This window comes from Pinus tabuliformis, chromosome 2_2 (assembly GCF_031772625.1).
Source record: "Pinus tabuliformis cultivar Carrire ecotype Pingquan chromosome 2_2, CPIR1, whole genome shotgun sequence".
In the NCBI taxonomy this organism is placed as follows: Eukaryota; Viridiplantae; Streptophyta; class Pinopsida; order Pinales; family Pinaceae; genus Pinus; species Pinus tabuliformis.
In genome coordinates, this window is record NC_142300.1 from 457,496,537 (window position 1) to 457,511,720 (window position 15,184).

Below are 15,184 nucleotides of genomic sequence, written 5' to 3' on the forward strand. Positions count from 1 at the left end.
TGGACTTGATATTTCCCAGACTTTAGAACATATGACTATAGTGCCAAGGGAGGGCTATTTAATATTTTTTTTGGGGGATTTTATATAGTTTTTAGTAGTGAATGGGGATGGGGAATGATTTAGGGAGCTACATAGTAAAATTACGAGTTAATATGGATTATGAGGTGAAAGAAGAGCAGAAGGCTAAGTTTCAACAGTAAAACTTAGATATAGGGGCAAATGACTGTGGAAAAGTGATTTTAGACAAGAAATGTGGCTTCTTTTCAATTAAGAAAGCCAACATTTTGACTTAATGTTTCACAAGAATGAAATGGACTAAGGACTTTTTGGGCAGATCCCAAGGTCCTTAAGGGGATGTTAGTGAGGAACTTTAAGGGGGAGGAGAAGGGAAGTTAGACATGCTTCCCAAATTCTGCCATTTATGAGATGAGTTGTGCTTGTTAAAGCCAAAACTGAAGACAATCTTGTTTCTGCAACCCCAGGCTACCTACCCTTTTAACAACACCTAGCATTTTTTGTTACTTCAGGAAGGGTGCACTTAGACTTGCAAACCCTGATTTCTTTTTCTTTTCAACTGCCTTCCTATCTAAAAACTACCCTTATTTCTGCCAGGGGCTCAGCTTGAACTGTTGAGCTCCCAAGATTCTCTACCTATCTACACATCTGCCAAGCTTAAGCTGTTTGGCCAGATATTATTCTCTATATTCTAAGACAAGCAATTTAAACTTTAGGGAAACCAAGCTTAGGCTGTTTGGTTTTCCTTTAACTGAGCAACCTTTCAAAAATGGAACCTTTGCAGCATGGAAAAGATGAACATTTTTGGCACTTCCACTGTCAATCATGAAATATGAAACCTGTTGCAACAGGAGGCTAACAGTGGCTCCACTTGGGGATGGCCTTCCCTTGTGGAAGGCCAAGAACAGCAGGTCAGACTGCCTTGTTTCTCAACTGCTTCTGTACTTTAAAAACCTTTCCTTTTGGCTGGATGCTTTATTGTATATATTACGACAGGGTTGAAGAGCTTAGGGCCTTCACTTCGGGCTTCAACTGCATCAAGCTGCTATACAAACAGAAAACTCAAATCCTACCTACCTACCCTAATCAGAACTTGTTTGCTGGCTAGGTATAATGAAACAACCAGTGCAACCACTTTAGCAATTGTAGAAGAAAACAAACTGTTTGACTGATAGTTGATGAAATCGGGAATATTGTCTGGTCATGTACTCCCATAATCAAAATTGTGACATATGAAGGTATTTGCTGAATGTCTTGGTCTTCATAGAGACAATATATTAAAGATTTTGAGAAAAGATCCTCCATGTAATCAGCTACAGGATCTATAAAAGCATTATGTGTGAGAGTTTCTTCTAGACTAGCTTTGTCTGATGGAACGACTGCATCCTTAGTTACAACCTCTGCAGCCAATACTTCATTCTTTCTCTTGAAAGGGTGATCAACTTTAATCTGTAAGTCAGTAGGTAATACAATTTCCTTATGACTTGGAGAAGGAAGGTCTAGAAGAAAAAATTTGGGATCACGAACATCATAGGACTGGATTTGAGAATGTAAAAGTTCAATCTCATTTTCATGTTCTTCAACCATTAGGTCCAAAAAACACATTCTGATCTGGGGCTGCTCTATTGTTTTGACTTTTAACAGCACAGATCTAACAAAATCTTCATCAAGCTCATATTCTGATAATAACTTTCTGAATTCATTTACAGCTTGTTCAACCTCATCTTCCCCACACCTAGTCATTTGACTTGACTATTAACACTGTGGAACGGGATTATTTGGCTGTAAAGCCGCTCAAAACTTTGAAAAGTTTTCTCTCAGGTTCGCTCCTCCAGTGGAGCCTTGATTATGCAGATGATGCGGAGCCGCCAGGTGGATGATCAACTTTGGAGTGCCTAATCTCTGTCCACCATCAAAGATCAGAACTAGACTTGAAAAAATGGTTGTGAAGGTTTGGTTCTTCCCAGTGGAGCTTTCCAACTTTCTTTGTGAAATTATCTGAGGATGTTCCCCAACGGAGTCACCATTATGTTATCACTCAGGTTGTCCTTAAGCTCCGGAAAAGGATGCAGCCGAGGTAACCACAAACCAACTTTGGACTGCAGGTTCTAGCTAACCTGCAATCAGAGAGGGCTCTCCCTTTATGATTTAGCTTTGTTGAAAAGGATTTTAGGCTAGGTGTTGAGCTCAGGGGTTTAACTTCTATTTTGGTGGGAAGGATAGGGCTTTCAAGTAGAGAGGCAAAACATTATCTGGTCAATTTCAAACCATTGGGCATGGAGTCAAAGAGTAGGACCGCTGGTGCGTTTTCTTGGTCACAAGACAAACATGGAGCAAGGTAGCTGCATACTAAACAATCTTTTAAGCTAAAAGGATGGAGTGAAAGCTAAGGCATGAGAGGCAATTAAGAATCTCTCAAACATGTTTAGCAAAAGGAAGATGAATGAGCTCTGCCTAGGAGAAATTAAGAATTCCTAGTTAACAGTCATTCACATGTGAAAAGGTGAAATATGAGCCATAAAGGAATTCATATTCATGCCTAAGTCAAGAGGAAAACATTAAGAGACCACAGAAATTGAGCATAGAGTGCAAGCATGCAAATTCTAAACCAATCTTTCTTTCTGTGATTTGAGCATATATGAGATGAAAATAACAGAGATGAGGAACACTTATTGTTTCATACAGCAGCGCAAGAATTCCACATTCACATCTTCAACCATTAAACACTACGCAGACTGTTGTTCTCCAAAACTTTTGAGCAGTCTTTGATTATAGAAAAATATCAGACATACAGTGCGAGTCTCTCTTGAGATACATTAGCCGACCAACCCTTCTAACAATGCAGAGGGTCGTATTTATACAAAAATTGAATACAAAAAATATCTAGACGAGAAGTTAATAGCTGATAACTTCTCTACCAACTTTTAAGGAGTGGTTGATGAAAAGTAAATGCTGAAATAAATACAAATGCAACAGCTGTTCTTTCTGTCAGTGAGTGTTTGACTTCTGAGTCGCTTTGAGTCGGCTGGGCCGCGTTCTTGGAAATCCGCGCTCTTAGGTTTGCCATCTCAGCGTTAATGCTTTGTACCTGCTCCCACCTGTCCTGTGCATTCCTTCTTTGCTTTTTCAGTGCATTCTGCGCCTTAACCTGTCCTTGCTGATGACCTGCAGCTGTCTGTGATTTTGAAATAAACAAAAAAGGGGGAAAAACTGAAATCACCTGGGCAATACGGCCAGCATTGCTTGCCACCAATTCTCAGAAGGCCACTGATGTCTTTGTATTTTGACAAGTGTTTCATCGGCCTCTGTGTACTTGTAATAACTAGGCGGCATCTCAAACAGATGATTGACCTCGTGCTCCAGGTAAAATAGGCTTTCCAGTTTGTCGTAGAGCGTCTGTCCTGTAGGTGGCCCTGTCTCTGTTGCGGAACTTGATGCAGCAGTAAGCTGATTATTGACAAAATTATTGAGCCTGGTAGAATACTGGTCACATGTCAATAGTTTTCCAGCACTGGTCAGCAGGCTGGGCAATCCCCTGGTTTGTAATGCTGCAAGCCTTACGTCAAAATTGTCTACATCTCTTTGTATATCCCGACATCTTGCCTCCAGAGTTTGCACCAGGCTTCTCAATGTGAGCACACTTTTTGCGGTCAGTATGGCATCTGTTCTGCTCATGATATGGAGTGCTGCCAGCTCTTCCCTAGTCTGATGATTCAGAAAATTGATCATTCTGTTGGCCTGGTCAGGCATATTTCCTAATGCTGCCTTGGCTCTCTGGCTTTCAGTCTTAGCACGACCAAGCAGTTCCACCTGTTCATATATGGCCTGAATTGACCTCCATTGGCCAGTGATTGACTGATTTATTTTGGCCCACAGGATCTTCTTTATTTCAGCCAAAGTCTTATCCAATGACAGCTCTTTCTCCAAGGTTTTGATTCTGTCCTTCAGGGCCTTGATTTCTCTTGATTGCTCACCCACTGTCATTTTAGATTTGTCATATTTTGTTTCTAGCTCAGCCAATTTTTCTCTGGCTTGTTTAATCTCTGTTGCCTGAAGCTCTACTTCTTTGATAGCCCTTTTTAATTCGTCCATGCTCATGCTAGACTCAGGAATTGTTGTTGTTGCTGCTGTAGCACCTGTAGTTGCTGTGGTTGTTGGAATAATTGGAGGGGTGGCCGTTGCTTGTGCTGGAGGAACAGTAACACCAGTTGGAAGTGTTTGAGGCGGCTGGGAGGTCGACTCTCCCTGTTTTTCTTGCAGTGCCTTCTCCAATTCCCCTTCCAAATCAATCACTCTTTGGTTTAATTTCATGATCAAATCCAGTTGATCCTCAGCTTCTTTTTCTTTCTGCAGTTCCCCTGTTTGAGGATGCTCAGTAGGAAGCAACCTCAATCTCTTCTTTAATGCAGCAATGTCATCGTCTTTCTTTTTCATAAGGGTCCTCACACCCTTAGGATCTTTAGGATCATGTCCTAAGTCCACAATAATCTCCTCCAGTGTTTTAATTCTATTATCTTTGGCCGTGGAAGACAGTCTTTCAAAATCCAACTGAGTGTTGGTATTCTTCAATGATTCATTTAACTCATGAGCCAATGTGGCCTTCTCAGCAAGTGTAGCATAAAGCATTTCAGCTGTCTGCTTGTGTAGCTCTATTTGGTCCATGGGGTGAATATCTTTGGACAGGACCTCTAGCCTTGTCTTAACAAAATCTGCAGCTGACTGTGGCTACTGCACCTTGGGCTTGAAGTGGGTCAGAAACATCTTTTCTTGCTTTATATCAAATGCTGCCATTAGTCTTTCCTGTTTGGCAGGTGTTGCCTTCAAGAATTGTTCATACAATTGCACTCTCAGTTGCTCGTTTTGAGCTTTGATTTCTTTGAAGCTGGCCTTGGTGCTGGCTGGTTTCTTGCCTTTCTGTGTGGAGGAAGATACCTCCAATCCGCGTTGTACATCTTGCTCTTGCTGTCTCTGCTGCTCTTGCTGGAAAGAGCTTGTTGGTGTATGCAGGCTTGGTTCCCTTCTTGGGCTTTCTATAACTTCTTCACTGACCTCCTCCTCAATTGGAGAGTCACCTCTTTGCCTCTTTGACTCGGGCTGCTGTGTAGACCCACTGGCAGGTGTGGAGTCTTCCCGGTCTCTTTTCCTGCCTCTCTCTTCATGGGCAGGAGTCTGCAAAATTGGTATTTGGGCTGCCTCTGTTTGTTGTGGAAGGGCCTGCCCTTGAGTTTGTCCCGTTGAGGTGACCGACTCTTCGCTGACCACTTGCTCTGTTTCCATCAGTTCTTTCCCTTTGGCTGTACCTGTTGCTGATGCGGAAGCTCCTTGGGCAATCTGTGAAGATGCAGCTGTAGATGGGCCCTCTTCCACTTGGTATGGCAGCCTGAAATATACCTGGTCATCAGAATCCAAGTCAAGAGTCTTTTCAAGATCCTTAGCAGTTTGTTCCAAAATTTCCTCTTGAGTTAATTCTTCCACTAAAGTTCCTTGTACCCATGCATCTTGGTTAGCATATGGTTCGACTTGAGGGTTTTTGCAGTGGTCATATGGTGTCAATCTATACTCAACCATTCTGGCATTAATAAAACCAAGCGGGTCATAAGGGACCCACCAGAAACTCCTCTTCAATTTAAATTGATCTTTGAGTATTAGGTCAGCCTCTTGCCAACCATCCTTCTTGTTCATGATGAAGGGGCCTAGGCGGTCTCTGAATTTCAGTTGTGCCCTTTTCTTAGTGCTGTGGAAGTGAGTCAAATCTGAATTTATAAGCTGCCTGTAGTATTCTAATGCAAACAACCTCATTGGCACATATCTCGGAAGCCTATAAGGACACAGCTCACAGCCATAAATTCTGATAACAGTATGGTTTTGATATAGGTACCAATCACCTAATTTGAAATTTTTAGATAGCTACAAGATTTTTTGCATTTCATAGGTTATTCTAGGAGGAGGAACCTTCATTAGGAGGCAGGACACAGGATACACAAACTGGTCAATGAATTCACAGTATGAATAAGGGGAGTCTTGAACTTGGTGGAAAACTGATGACCAGAAGACAACAAACCTCCTTTCTCCCCTTGAATCCAGTTTCTTGATAGGGCATTGGAAGATGTCAGATTGATAAAACATGAAGAGATGATAGATATAGGAGGAATATTTGAAAATTCCCTGCCTATCTAGTCTTGTGAGCTGGTCATGGATTTTGTCTGATATGAACCTGGCATAATTATACTTGATAGCAGGAGGTTGTCCTTGGCTGAAAGAAGACAATATAACCAGCACTGTCTCGTCTACAAGTTCAGTTGATGTGAATCCCAACACATAGGATATCATATCTATCAGTAATTTGCCCACCTCATTGAAATGATCATAAGGAAATGGAGGTGGTTCCTTTGGTTGGCAATCTGCCCTCATAAATGTCTCAGCAACCATTTCAATCTTGGTACCAGGGAACCAAGAGGCTTCTTGCAGCAAATTATTTATGGAGAAGGGCAATAGTGTCTCAGTCCTTTTGAAGTTCAACATCTGGTTGATGGAGTCGGGAGTGGTGTAGAAAAGTATGCTTCCAGATGAAGACTTGACAGCCCTCTGACTTGGTTCATAATTTGCAGCACAGAGGTGAATAATCTCAGGAAAAATATTCACAGAAGGGAGGAAATAATAGGGCAGATTAGACTCCCATATGTAATACTTGTCAGTTTTGTCTAGGAAGCTGTTTCTCAGCTGGCAGTAGGTGCGTAGATGATTTCTTTTGGCAACAAAGTCTTGAATGAGGTAATCTGTATCGGCCAAGGGCATGGACTCCAGTTCTTTACTTGGCGGGTTGATGGGAGTAACATTCAGAGCAGATGGAGCGGCCATTATGCAACTTTGAGTGCTTGAGCTGAAAGGAGGGCTAATGAAACAATCGGCTATCAAATTTGCTCACAACAACCAGCAAGAGTAGGCAAACTGAACTTCAAATGTGATAGTAGTTGAACGGCTTGAGAGCTTATGCTGTAAGAGACCAACTTGGAGGAGTTTTGGGTCAACCTCCCTTTTCTTGGTGAATTCTCTGGAGCTAGAGACTGTGAGGAACAATGCAGGGGAGCAGAGGGCAATTGCAGTTTCAGTGGACGGATTTGAACAGTGGAATGGGGTAAAATTGGGCAATACTGAGCTGCTGAGCAATTTTTACTGGGGGCCGAGCTTTAAACAGAATTCGCCCGCAAAAGTGTAAATGGGCATAAGGTTTCTGAGATTTTTCTGAAGTGAGGGGCCTCCAGCAGGTTTAATGAAGTCTCAGGCGCAACAGAACTATGAATTGGGGAACTTTACAGGTTTACAGTGAGTGCAGTGGATAAAATGAACGAGCAGGAGCGAAAAAGAGGAGGATATGACAAATACCTAGTTGAAACTCGGGCGAATGTGGACAAACTGGTGCGCAGATAGACGATGGAGCTGAATTGCAGTCCGCAGTAGCTTGCCTGGTCGCTTTGAAGCTTCGGGAGTGAGAGAATGAATGGAACAGGGAACCGGAGCGTTCAAATGAACCCATAAAAATGAATTACAACGGTCGTCTGCGCTCTTTTAAGCGAAAAAATTGACATTTGGCGCCTTTGGCGCTTTTTCAGGATGACGTCAGCATGACGTCATCGGCGGGTCCCGGGGTACGGATGGGTGATGTGGCGGGATGACGTCAGTAGATGACGTCATCATGTACGGACGGGCGACGTGGCAGTACGCAGGGGACATGGTGGCAGACGACGTGTCATGTTGACTGGACAGGGGGGTGACGCGGCAGGTGACATGGGGCTTACGTCAAAGGGGAGGGCGATAAGCGGTTTTGGGCGCACCGCCTTAGCGCCTGGACGGTTTCGGGGGGAGGGGCTCCGCCACACCCCAGAGCCTAACGCGTGGCGGGAGTACGGCGGGTAATACCGCCCATCTCCCGGACGCTAATGCTCGGGCGTGTTGCATATAGAAAAGCCCGCCCACCGTAGATCTGGGGCGGGCCAGATCTAACAGCTTGCGGGACAATCAATGTGACGGTGGGTTATGGCGGGGACCCCCCCGGCATTTTATTTAATTTATTGATACAGCGGGGGGGTTACAACATTAATAAAGTGGATTTGGGTTTGTGTGAGCGCGGGGGGTTAGAACTTTGCAGAGATGGGTTTTGCGGGTAAGGTTTAAGCGAGGGGGAAATGAACAACTTAATGTTTAATGAGGTATTTTAAACATTAACTGTGGGAAACGACTGCGGAGGGGGGATGAAACGGTTATCAGTTCACCAGAGGTTAACTGATCCCAAGGGACAGACGAGGAAGGTTAAATATGAGTCCCAGATGGACTTGATATTTCCCCAGACTTTAGAACATATGACTATAGTGCCAAGGGAGGGCTATTTAATATTTTTTTTGGGGATTTTATATAGTTTTTAGTAGTGAATGGGGATGGGGAATGATTTAGGGAGCTACATAGTAAAATTACAAGTTAATATGGATTATGAGGTGAAAGAAGAGCAGAAGGCTAAGTTTCAACAGTAAAACTTAGATATAGGGGCAAATGACTGTGGAAAAGTGATTTTAGACAAGAAATGTGGCTTCTTTTCAATTAAGAAAGCCAACATTTTGACTTAATGTTTCACAAGAATGAAATGGACTAAGGACTTTTTGGGCAGATCCCAAGGTCCTTAAGGGGATGTTAGTGAGGAACTTTAAGGGGGAGGAGAAGGGAAGTTAGACATGCTTCCCAAATTCTGCCATTTATGAGATGAGTTGTGCTTGTTAAAGCCAAAACTGAAGACAATCTTGTTTCTGCAACCCCAGGCTACCTACCCTTTTAACAACACCTAGCATTTTTTGTTACTTCAGGAAGGGTGCACTTAGACTTGCAAACCCTGATTTCTTTTTCTTTTCAACTGCCTTCCTATCTAAAAACTACCCTTATTTCTGCCAGGGGCTCAGCTTGAACTGTTGAGCTCCCAAGATTCTCTACCTATCTACACATCTGCCAAGCTTAAGCTGTTTGGCCAGATATTATTCTCTATATTCTAAGACAAGCAATTTAAACTTTAGGGAAACCAAGCTTAGGCTGTTTGGTTTTCCTTTAACTGAGCAACCTTTCAAAAATGGAACCTTTGCAGCATGGAAAAGATGAACATTTTTGGCACTTCCACTGTCAATCATGAAATATGAAACCTGTTGCAACAGGAGGCTAACAGTGGCTCCACTTGGGGATGGCCTTCCCTTGTGGAAGGCCAAGAACAGCAGGTCAGACTGCCTTGTTTTTCAACTGCTTCTGTACTTTAAAAACCTTTCCTTTTGGCTGGATGCTTTATTGTATATATTACGACAGGGTTGAAGAGCTTAGGGCCTTCACTTCGGGCTTCAACTGCATCAAGCTGCTATACAAACAGAAAACTCAAATCCTACCTACCTACCCTAATCAGCACTTGTTTGCTGGCTAGGTATAATGAAACAACCAATGCAACCACTTTAGCAATTGTAGAAGAAAACAAACTGTTTGACTGATAGTTGATGAAATCGGGAATATTGTCTGGTCATGTACTCCCATAATCAAAATTGTGACATATGAAGGTATTTGCTGAATGTCTTGGTCTTCATAGAGACAATATATTAAAGATTTTGAGTTGAAAAGATCCTCCATGTAATCAGCTACAGGATCTATAAAAGCATTATGTGTGAGAGTTTCTTCTAGACTAGCTTTGTCTGATGGAACGGCTGCATCCTTAGTTACATCCTCTGCAGCCAATACTTCATTCTTTCTCTTGAAAGGGTGATCAACTTTAATCTGTAAGCCAGTAGGTAATACAGTTTCCTTATGACTTGGAGAATGAAGGTCTAGAAGAAAAAATTTGGGATCACGAACATCATAGGACTGGATTTGAGAATGTAAAAGTTCAATCTCATTTTCATTCAACCATTAGGTCCAAAAAACACATTCTGATCTGGGGCTGCTCTATTGTTTTGACTTTTAACAGCATAGATCTAACAAAATCTTCATCAAGCTCATATTCTGATAATAACTTTCTGAATTCATTTACAGCTTGTTCAACCTCATCTTCCCCACACCTAGTCATTTGACCTGACTATTAACACTGTGGAACGGGATTATTTGGCTGTAAAGCCGCTCAAAACTTTGAAAAGTTTTCTCTCAGGTTCGCTCCTCCAGTGGAGCGTTGATTATGGAGATGATGCGGAGCCGCCAGGTGGATGATCAACTTTGGAGTGCCTGATCTCTGTCCACCATCAAAGATCAGAACTAGACTTGAAAAAATGGTTGTGAAGGTTTGGTTCTTCCCAGTGGAGCTTTCCAACTTTCTTTGTGAAATTATCTGAGGATGTTCCCCAGCGGATTCACCATTATGTTATCACTCAGGTTGTCCTTAAGCTCCGGAAAAGGATACGGCCGAGGTAACCACAGACCAACTTTGGACTGCAGGTTCTAGCCAACCTGCAATCAGAGAGGGCTCTCTCTTTATGATTTAGCTTTGTTGAAAAGGATTTTAGGCTAGGTATTGAGCTCAGGGTTTAACTTCTATTTTGGTGGGAAGGATAGTGCTTTCAAGTAGAGAGGCAAAACATTATCTGGTCAATTTCAAACCATTGGGCATGGAGTCAAAGAGTAGGACTGCTGGTGCTTTTTCTTGGTCACAAGACAAACATGGAGCAAGGTAGCTGCATACGAAACAATCTTTTAAGTTAAAAGGATGGAGTGAAAGCTAAGGCATGAGAGGCAATTAAGAATCTCTCAAACATGTTTAGCAGAAGGAAGATGAATGAGCTCTGCCTAGGAGCAATTAAGAATTCCTAGTTAACAGTCATTCACATGTGAAAAGGTGAAATATGAGCCATAAAAGAATTCATATTCATGCCTAAGTCAAGAGGAAAACATTAAGAGACCACAGAAATTGAGCATAGAGTGCAAGCATGCAAATTCTAAACCAATCTTTCTTTCTGTGATTTGAGCATATATGAGATGAAAATAACAGAGATGAGGAACACTTATTGTTTCATACAGCAGCGCAAGAATTCCACATTCACATCTTCAACCATTAAACACTACGCAGACCGTTGTTCTACAAAACTTTTGAGCAGTCTTTGATTATAGAAAAATATCAGACATACAGTGCGAGTCTCTCTTGAGATACATTAGCCGACCAACCCCTCTAACAATGCAGAGGGTTGTATTTATACAAAAATTGAATACAAAAAATATCTAGACGAGAAGTTACTAGCTGATAACTTCTCTACCAACTTTTAAGGAGTGGTTGATGAAAAGTAAATGCTGAAATAAATACAAATGCAACAGCTGTTCTTTCTGTCAGTGAGTGTTTGACTTCTGAGTCGCTTTGAGTCGAATGGGCCGCGTTCTTGGAAATCCGCGCTCTTAGTTTCGCCATCTCAGCGTTAATGCTTTGTACCTGCTCCCACCTGTCCTGTGCGTTCCTTCTTTACTTTTTCAGTGCATTCTGCACCTTAACCTGTCCTTGCTGATGACCTGCAGCTGTCTATGATTTTGAAATAAACAAAAAAGGGGGAAAAACTGAAATCACCTGGGCAATACGGCCAGCATTGCTTGCCACCAATTCTCAGAAGGCCACTGATGTCTTTGTATTTTGACAAGTGTTTCATTGGCCTCTGTGTACTTGTAATAACTAGGCAGCATCTCAAACAGATGATTGACCTCGTGCTCCAGGTAAAATAGGCTTTCCAGTTTGTCGTAGAGCGTCTGTCCTGTAGGTGGCCCTGTCTCTGTTGCGGAACTTGATGCAGCAGTAAGCTGATTATTGACAAAATTATTGAGCCTGGTAGAATACTGGTCACATGTTAATAGTTTTCCAGCATTGGTCAGTAGGCTAGGCAATCCCCTGGTTTGTAATGCTGCAAGCCTTACGTCAAAATTGTCTACATCTCTTTGTATATCCCGACATCTTGCCTCCAGAGTTTGCACCAGGCTTCTCAATGTGAGCACACTTTTTGCAGTCAGTATGGCATCTGTTCTGCTCATGATATGGAGTGCTGCCAGCTCTTCCCTAGTCTCATGATTCAGAAAATTGATCGTTCTGTTGGCCTGGTCAGGCATATTTCCTAACGCTGCCTTGGCTCTCTGGCTTTCAGTCTTAGCACGACCAAGCAGTTCCACCTGTTCATATATGGCCTGAATTGACCTCCACTGGCCAGTGATTGACTGATTTATTTTGGCCCATAGGATCTTCTTTATTTCAGCTAAAGTCTTATCCAATGACAGCTCTTTCTCCAAGGTTTTGATTCTGTCCTTCAGGGTCTTGATTTCTCTTGACTGCTCACCCACTGTCATTTTAGATTTGTCATATTTTGTTTCTAGCTCAGCCAATTTTTCTCTGGCTTGTTTAATCTCTGTTGCCTAAAGCTCTACTTCTTTGATAGCCCTTTTTAATTCGTCCATGCTCATGCTAGACTCAGGAATTGTTGTTGTTGCTGCTGTAGCACCTGTAATTGTTGTGGTTGTTGGAATAATTGGAGGGGTGGCCGTTGCTTGTGCTGGAGGAACAGTCACACCAGTTGGAAGTGTTTGAGGCGGCTGGGAGGTCGACTCTCCCTGATTTTCTTGCAGTGCCTTCTCCAATTCCCCTTCCAAATCAATCACTCTTTGGTTTAATTTCATGATCAAATCCAGTTGATCCTCAGCTTCTTTTTCTTTCTGCAGTTCCCCTGTTTGAGGATGCTTAGTAGGAAGCAACCTCAATCTCTTCTTTAATGCAGCAATGTCGTCGTCTTTCTTTTTCATAAGGGTCCTCACACCCTTAGGATCTTTAGGATCATGTCCTAGGTCCACAATAATCTCCTCCAGTGTTTTAATTCTATTATCTTTGGCCGTGGAAGACAGTCTTTTAAAATCCAACTGAGTGTTGGTATTCTTCAATGACTCATTTAACTCATGAGCCAATGTGGCCTTCTCAGCAAGTGTAGCATAAAGCATTTCAGCTGTCTGCTTGTGTAGCTCTATTTGGTCCATGGGGTGAATATCTTTGGACAGGACCTCTAGCCTTGTCTTAACAAAATCTGTAGCTGACTGTCGCTGCTGTACCTTGGGCTTGAAGTGGGTCAGAAACATCTTTTCTTGCTTTATATCAAATGCTGCCATTAGTCTTTCCTGTTTGGCAGGTGTTGCCTTAAAGAATTGTTCATACAATTGCACTCTCAGTTGCTCGTTTTGAGCTTTGTTTTATTTGAAGCTGGCCTTGGTGCTGGCTGGTTTCTTGCCTTTCTGTGTGGAGGAAGATACCTCCAATCCACGTTGTACATCTTGCTCTTGCTGTCTCTGCTGCTCTTGCTGGAAAGAGCTTGTTGGTGTATGCAGGCTTGGTTCCCTTCTTGGGATTTCTATAACTTCTTCACCGACCTCCTCCTCAATTGGAGAGTCACCTCTTTGCCTCTTTGACTCGGGCTGCTGTGTAGACCCACTGGCAGGTGTGGAGTCTTCCCGGTCTCTTTTCCTGCCTCTCTCTTCATGGGCAGGAGTCTGCAAAATTGGTATTTGGGCTGCCTCTGTTTGTTGTGGAAGGGCCTGCCCTTGAGTTTGTCCCGTTGAGGTGACCGACTCTTCCCTGACCGCTTGCTCTATTTCCATCGGTTCTTTCCCTTTGGTTGTACCTGTTGCTGATGCGGAAGCTCCTTGGGCAATCTGTGAAGATGCAGCTGTAGATGGGCCCTCTTCCACTTGGTATGGCAGCCTGAAATATACCTGGTCATCAGAATCCAAGTCAAGAGTCTTTTCAAGATCCTTAGCAGTTTGTTCCAAAATTTCCTCTTGAGTTAATTCTTCCACTAAAGTTCCTTGTACCCATGCATCTTGGTTAGCATATGGTTCGAATTGAGGGTTTTTGCAGTGGTCATATGGTGTCAATCTATACTTAACCCTTCTGGCATTAATAAAACCAAGCGGGTCATAAGGGACCCACCAGAAACTCCTCTTCAATTTAAATTGATCTTTGAGTTTTAGGTCAGCCTCTTGCCAACCATCCTTCTTGTTCATGATGAAGGGGCCTAGGCGGTCTCTGAATTTCAGTTGTGCCCTTTTCTTAGTGCTGTGGAAGTGAGTCAAATCTGAATTTATAAGCTGCCTGTAGTATTCTAATGCAAACAGCCTCATTGGCACATATCTCGGAAGCCTATAAGGACACAGCTCACAGCCATAAATTCTGATAACAGTATGGTTTTGATATAGGTACCAATCACCTAATTTGAAATTCTTAGACAGCTGCAAGATTTTTTGCATTTCATAGGTTATTCTAGGAGGAGGAACCTTCATTAGGAGGCAGGACACAGGATATACAAACTGGTCAATGAACTCACAGTATGAATAAGGGCAGTCTTGAACTTGGTGGAAAACTGATGACCAGAAGACAACAGACCTCCTTTCTCCCCATGAATCCAGTTTCTTGATAGGGCATTGGAAGATGTCAGATTGATAAAACATGAAGAGATGATAGATATAGGAGGAATATTTGAAAATTCCCTGCCTATCTAGTCTTGTGAGCTGGTCATGGATTTTGTCTGAAATGAACCTGGCATAATTATACTTGATAGCAGGAGGTTGTCCTTGGCTGAAAGAAGACAATATAACCAACACTGTCTCGTCTACAAGTTCAGTTGATGTGAATCCCAACACATAGGATATCATATCTACCAGTAATTTGCCCACCTCATTGAAATGATCATAAGGAAATGGAGGTGGTTCCTTTGGTTGGCAATCTGCCCTCATAAATGTCTCAGCAACCATTTCAATCTTGGTACCAGGGAACCAAGAGGCTTCTTGCAGCAAATTATTTATGGAGAAGGGCAATAGTGTCTCAGTCCTTTTGAAGTTCAACATCTGGTTGATGGAGTCGGGAGTGGTGTAGAAAAGTATGCTTCCAGATGAAGACTTGACAGCCCTCTGACTTGGTTCATAATTTGCAGCACAGAGGTGAATAATCTCAGGAAAAATATTGACAGAAGGGAGGAAATAATAGGGCAGATTAGACTCCCATATGTAATACTTGTCAGTTTTGTCTAGGAAGCTGTTTCTCAGCTGGCAGTAGGTGCGTAGATGATTTCTTTTGGCAACAAAGTCTTGAATGAGGTAATCTGTATCGGCCAAGGGCATGGACTCCAGTTCTTTACTTGGCGGGTTGATGGGAGTA